Genomic DNA, 7,305 nt, shown 5'->3' with positions numbered 1-7,305 from the left:
TTTTGGGCCCTTCAGTTGTTGAGTTGTGCAAAGGATTCTGGTCAGGGAAATGGCTGGTTTTATACTCATCTATGTATGTGGGCCAAATGGAGTATTCATGTCAGGTGTGTTGTGTGGGGTGACCTAGGATTTGTATTTGTTACTTCCATGGGGATGTGTTATTGGGGTGTGATAGGTGTTTTTTGAGTCTGAACCAAATTCATAGCCACACTTGGTAGCCTTGTTGCGTGGTTGCTTCCCACTACCATTACTCTTCCGGCGCGACCAAAGCGGTAGCAATGCAACAGCCATTCTGCCGGCTCTCCCATTCATCATTTGTTGTGATGGCGGCGGTCGGAAACAACTGACCATTCCGCTATCACCGCAATCATATCCTAATTTCACGTGTGATCAATTCAGCGATTTTGGGTCTTTCATTACCGACTCCAACCACCGCGGAACCATTTTCAGCTTTCCCTGACATTCCTAGCGGGGTTTAGTGGAATCCGTCCGCCACGGTTTGATTTTTCTGGTGGCTCATCTTAATCTGACCGCCTGTTTACCCGGGGAACATGCGAACGGTTAATTTCTGCAAACACAGCAGTTGGAATGGTTTTCCTACTGCCATCCTAATCGACCCTAAAGATTTCTTCTCCCGTTGTCTGTTTCAAATTTGTGAACCAGGCTCTGCATTCACAAGTCTGTTGTGCGCTGATTGGCTGCATGCAACTAGAACACAATGTCCTGAAAGGTGAAAGTCAACAGACAATTATAAATAGCATGCACACAGCATTACTTGGGTGGACAAGAAGAAGATTACTCATTTTTTAGTCAAAAGGTAATTATTCATCTTTATGTGGTAACATTAGTTTCAAGGTCGGATATATACAGTTAAGAACAGCACTGCATAGAATGTAATGTCAACCACATGGAGCAACAAACGTGAATAAAAAGTGCAGGTGGCGACGCAAGTGATAGAAGAACAGCGTTGTTGGCGGACTGTGCATAAGGTGCAAACTATTTACAGTGAGTGGCTTAACGGCGCATGTGACATTGTGATATCACAGTGGGCACAGTTGATTACATTTGAATCTAGAGCCACGAAGAAGAGGTGCGCCTATTGGTCAGGCTGTTAGGTCGACGGCATTTCGATCCGGTGCATTTCGGATCATCATCAGGACTGGTTGTCTGAATGAGGGCATGCTGGAAGGATCCTGGATGAATGGAAACCTTGTAACCCACAATGGGGGGATGGCTTAAGGCAGGTTAGGGAGTCTCAGTATGAATAGAGTCTGGACTGCTGGGGAGAACTGGCTGGAGATCTCAGCGCTCTAACCAGCCGTGCTTGGTTTTCACTTGCTGGGGAACTCAGCATTCTTGCCGGCCGTAGGGATCAGCCGTGCTGCGTATGCACTGATTAAATCAGCGCGTCTTGGCGGTCACGGTTTCCCTCCTGGTTCTCGTACAGCTCATTATCTCCCTTCAAAACTACCTCAGGTAAGTGTTTCTGTATAGCCATGCCTTCAAACCCTAACAAATGAAGAAGTATATATTTCCATCTCTCAGCAAGGAAACAAACTGATCCAATTGCTCCCAAATATTTCTCAAAGGCATCAAACCATTCTTTCCATGTTATAGGAGGCTCACCTGGTTATTCTAAGAAAGACAATGGTGGAGTTACTTCCTGCATCATTCTGTAAAATTACTTCAAGGCTAGGAAGAGATGACACAACATCAGTATAAGACACTGTTCCCCAAAACACTGGTATAAAGTGTACCTATCACAGTAACTAAATGTGCTTAGTAGACTTGCTTTTTGAAGGGAATAGAAAAACAGTGACCTTGACCCTGAAGTTACAGTGAGGACTACACCTAATGTATATGATCTATATTCAACCATACTATGTAATTAATGATACACTAAGACAGTACTATGATATATCTGCCAACTGTGCTGATAAGCGCTGGGCTATTTAGTAATCAGCCATGGCATTGCGCCTAAATCAAGTCTAGTTGACAGTATAATTCAGACTAAACCTCCTTTAGACAAAGCAGGGTTGAAATAATTTCTAGGCTTGTGTGAATTTTATTCACGTTTCATACAGAATTTTGCTACCAGATTGAGACCTTTGTCACAAATGCTAATGAAAGGAATCACATTTGATTGTAATGCTGAAAGTCTAGAGGTGTTTAGGCGGGTGAAAGAACAATAGGTTTCTTTCTTTTGTTTGTGTTTCAATTTTTTATTGAAATTTATAAGAAGAAATACATATATTATAATAACTGTATGCATTATCATACAATAAATACATAAGGAATTTGCTCCGTATAAGCATATAGTAAAATTTTCTGAATACTTCATCATATTATATAATTTAATAAAAACATAATTATATAAATGTAAAGACAAAAATTTGCTTTATATTGAGACCAAAAAAGATGGACTCAAGGGAAGGGGGAAGAGAAAGGGAAGGAAAGGAGGGATCACAAAAGAAAGTGATAAGTGAAAACGTACAAATATGAAGCATATTGCAATATAAATAGGTTCCAAGGAAAAGAAGACCCTCTAGAAAACAATGCGGATAGATAAAAGATGAATATAAGGATCAAGTAAGTTTATTGGATGTATATAAATATAAATGTAATAGAGGACATTTTAAGTGATAGATAAAGTAAGGTAAGATAAGATGTGATACAGACTTACCGTAACATAAAGTTCTTATGCTGATTCAAAGAAAGAGAAAAAGTAATATTCTGTGATATAGACAAAATAAATGACATTATAGTACAGGTATATGAATATATTGTTACGGAGCCAAGAGAAAAGAAGTAGGAAAAGGAATTATGAGATAAGAATAGAAAAAGATAATGAAATGGATAATACAGAGAAATGTGCAAACAATAAATGAAAACAATAGGTATATTGTGCAGGATGAAAGTGTAAGCAGAGAACCAAACATGTATAAATATATATATTAAAAGATAAAAAATTACATGTAAATGCTCTGGTGAGTAGCTATTAAAAACAACAAGTAGTAGACAAATACAATATGTATAATCAACCTTCATATTTTCTGCACAAAATGTACTTAAATAGCGGTTTTTACTCTGAAACCATCAACCTCAACGTGTGCACTGGACTTGGTTCTAATAAACACAGTCATTGTTAAGGTGAATAACTAAAGTACCAAATTAACCTGAGTTAAAATCCCCGGTAGATTTGTCACTGCGCAGACAGGCTTAAATTAGTAATTAAGTCAAAATGCAAACCAATAAAAATTCCAAACTGAATTACAACATTAAAGTAAAATGTAATAATAAAATGACACCAAAATGACAAAAATCCAATAAAGGGAAACAGAGCATAATTTGTAATGTTAATATTTAAAGTTGTAACTAGAAATTGCTCCAAAATACAAAGTGCCAATGATAATCAATGGTTGTGGTAGAACAGGTCCTAGATACAATTTGACGCTGACTGTGGTAAAGTGTGGGTTTGATACATCAACCAGACTCTTCCACCAGGTTCATCCTAGGCCAAAGATTTTACCTTCTTATTTACTCAACCTTATGATTCTTGCAGTCTACCTCTTTTTTCTGGATGCAAGAGGGAGAGAAGGTCCAGTCCTTTAAGGCACTTCTTAGGTCTCAGACAGCAGGTTCAGTTCTCTTCTTATCTTCCATAGGTTATGGAGTGTTCCGAAGTGGGTGACTAGTGATGCCACATTTATGTCTGGCAAGAGCTAGTGGATTGGAATGACTCCTGGGCATGCTCTTACCAGTGGAGTAAAGGTTGCTAAGGCTAACTCTACCCACTTGGGGTATTTTCAAAATGGCGAAAGTCTTTGGCAACACTAAGCTTGGGCTCTGAGGGCAAAGGGTGTGTCTAAGTAGTGTACTATGGTAATCCTAGTCCCCTCCCACATCTAACTCTAAAATCCAGTTTGAAGCACCCACAATACCTCCAAAAAACCCAGAGAGAGTATTGTGGAAGAACAAGAAGTAGGGTGTTTATCAACTAGACAGTGAATACACAAGAATTGGTTTGGCATCCTGTTTCCTTCCTTTGAAGTGCATCCCAAATGATGTATGCAAACTGAGCAGGCCTGTTGTAAGGTTTTGACAATATAATCTCAAAAACAGTCTATTATGATTAGAGCCTGCTTGGTTGGGGGGACAAAGGAAGGGCCCTTCCCAGGTGTTTGTCAACATTTGCCTGTGACAGTTCAGGCCACTTTGAAGTACACCCCAAGTATTATATGAAAAAAAGCAGGATTTGACACTTTAATGTCAAAAAGGATGCTCACACACCCACCCTGCATATTCTGTCAGGTTCAGAGGGGTTATTTCTGTCCTTTCAGGTCAGCCTATTGTTAGTTCCTGCAGGCCTTTCACACCCAATCACACCTATTCAAATGCGGATACATGTAGAAGTGGGATAAAAAATGCAGATTTGTCTCCAGGATCTTCAGGTAGGGAAAAGGTAACATTCTAAAAGTTACTTTTCCTTAATATTAACTAAAGCTATGACTTCGCCAGTGAATTGGACTTTTAATACCTAATAAAAATAGTTGTTTAATCCTTTTTCTATCTAGTCCCACTTTTAAAATACAGTGCTAGTATTTATATTGAATCCCAGTTGTTTACTATGGAACAGCAAGCCGTACTTCAGTGAAAAAAGGGGTTTAGGGCCTTTTCACTGTAATGACATGTATAACATTAACATTTAATGTCCTTCTTTTAAGTACTATGTGCTCCCCCTTATGGGAAGTAAAGGTGACTTGTAAATATTTAAAAGGAACGTTTGGGCCTTTCAAAATGGCTTATTTTGAAAGGATGAATTTGCAGTTCAAAAGTGCACAGTGAGGTTCCGTGACAATTGTAAGTGGTGTTTTCGACTCGCACGAATATGGTCGAGTCTGGTATCTATGAACCGCAAATGACGAGTTTAGTAAGTGTGCGCAGTTTCGCTGTGCTAACTTAAACCGTTCGTTTGTTATGTGGGTTTTCCCTTTGTACCCACGGGTTCCATCTTAGATATGGCATCCATTTTGTCTCTTGCCCTCAAGTAGCCAGCGAACGGACGTTGTCCGCTTCGCGACCCTGGGACTCCCAAAATATCCGCGGAAGACACATGTTCTTTGTGAGTGTCTTTATGACGAGGGGGTTGCTACTGTAAGGCAGATGGTGCCGCTCGAGGCTCATCTTGCCGCACGGACTTATTGTCTCAGCCGTGCATCTCATTAGGCACGTCCCTTTGATGCCTGTATCTCGTGTTTCCCGATACCTCCCCTTTTACACCCTTTCCGATCTCCCCACTGTCTCCGTCTTCCTCTACACCTGTCCTTGTTCCTATTTCGATCTGTTTTACTGCTGATTGGAATTTTGCTAATGGTGGGAAGATGGGTTTTTACAGTTGGGAACCGCCAAATGCTTCCGCGCTTATGTTCCGGACCTCATGTGTTTCAAAGTGACCAAAGCGACCCCTCTGGGGGATAATGATGGGAACCGGGTTGTAAACTTTTGTGTTCAATGTTATCCTATGGGTAAAAACTGTATAAAAGGAGCGATCCACAGAACCAATTTGAAGCAGTCTCCCCAAGTTGCACGCTGTGTACTTGCCGAGATCTCTGTGTTCCCTGCAGCAAATAAACCTTGAATCTTTGACGTCGAAGGAAGTGTCCCGTGTCTCTGTGATTTGTACGCCGGAGCAGGTTACCCACGAAGGTTTCAGGTGTTGTGCCCTGGCACCGCTGGGTCTTAAAGAACCCAGTCCTTCAGTTGGCGCCCAACGTGGGGCTGCATCAGTGGTACCGGTCCAAGCCCGACGATCGTGAGGAACTTCGTGTGAAATCTCCGAGGGAAGGTGCACTCCGCTTCATCGATCCTGTTGTCGAAATAAGTGGCCCGAAGACTTTTCCCGCGAAGATTCCCGCCTCCGGACGGCTGCGACGGACTGCTGCCCTGACTGTAGACCTGTTTTGGCGCCTGGCGTAGACCTTGGTATAGCGAGACGATTGACGGGCCTTCCTGGTGACGCCATCGATTTTTGAGTTAAGTATTTGTGGGTCGCTCCCATAGTTCTTGGTTGTTGACACTTTAGCGAGTGTTTTTGTTGTTAGCGCTGTGTGAGTGTTTTTGTCGGTGACACTTTGCTAGCGTACTTTGTTGTGTTGTTTGACGACTGCAGCCGCCAAAAACCGAGGGTTTTGTTCTTTGCTGGGACTTGGTAAATCCCGTAACCCTTGAAGTTTGTGAAACTCGGCTAGTGTGCAAGATGCCTGGTCGCAGTACTTTGTTTAGTTGTTTCAGACCTTGTGGTACGGATTCCCGACTGGAGAACTCGTGTCCGACACCTCCGGTTGGAACTCCCACGTATGAGCTCTATAGTAAGCATGGGCTAGGCCCAGTTACCTTTAACGATTACTGGATTAAATATACGAAAAAGGACGGCGACCTTCGTTGGCCACCTCATGGTAGCTTCGAAGCTCCGATCTTAGATAATCTAGAGATTAAATTGTTCGAAAGAAAGCCAAGGCCGGCCATGTTTGATGCCTTTCGGTTGTGGCGCAAAGAAGCCCGACAGAAAGAAATCAGACAGACTAAACGTAATCAGCGAGATAATGTTGCTACCATAGTGAAGAAAGCAGAGCAATTTCAGCGTGATAAGGAGGTTAAGGATAAGGAAGTGTTTGACCGATTACAGCGTATGACTGTAGATAAATGTTACCCCGCTTTGCCTACGGAGTCGGAAAAGAAGGAAGAGTCAGTTGAGGATCCCTTAATGTCTTATCTTATGAAGTCGCCACCTCCGTACGTACAGGGTACCGCAGCTCCTGTGGTCCCTGCCGTACCTATTCTTCCGCCTATTCCTCCTCCGCCTGTTCCTCAACCTGCACCCGTTCTTCCGACTGTTCCTGCTCCTTTGCCTGTTGCTATCCCTACTGCTCCTCCGCTTCCACATACTCCTGTTCCCGCTACTGCTTCTGCTACTGCTCCTGTTTTGTTAACCCCTGCAGTTGCTACTGTTTCTACTCCTTCTCTTGTTAGTCCTGTATCGTATGCTTCTCCCTCTACTCGTAGTCGCAATTCTCCTCTTGCGGCTAGTTTCTTTCATTCGCTCGGACCTGTTCATGGGTCCGCTGGTTCCGATGGTCCTCAGAGACGTAGTCAGCTTCCTGGAAACAGAGAACGCGTGGCGCTATATAATATGGCGATGGGTTGGATGGTAAATCCTCAGAGAAGTCCACCCCGTGTTGTCCTCGAGACATTTTGTCAATTCAATATACCAACCCAGAGATATGTGTTTAATGAAATGTGCAAGTT

The sequence above is a fragment of the Lissotriton vulgaris genome, chromosome 3_1, assembly GCF_964263255.1.
Source record: "Lissotriton vulgaris chromosome 3_1, aLisVul1.2, whole genome shotgun sequence".
Taxonomy (NCBI): Eukaryota; Metazoa; Chordata; class Amphibia; order Caudata; family Salamandridae; genus Lissotriton; species Lissotriton vulgaris.
The sequence above is the reverse complement of the archived record's forward strand: the minus strand, read 5'-3'. Positions refer to the sequence as shown.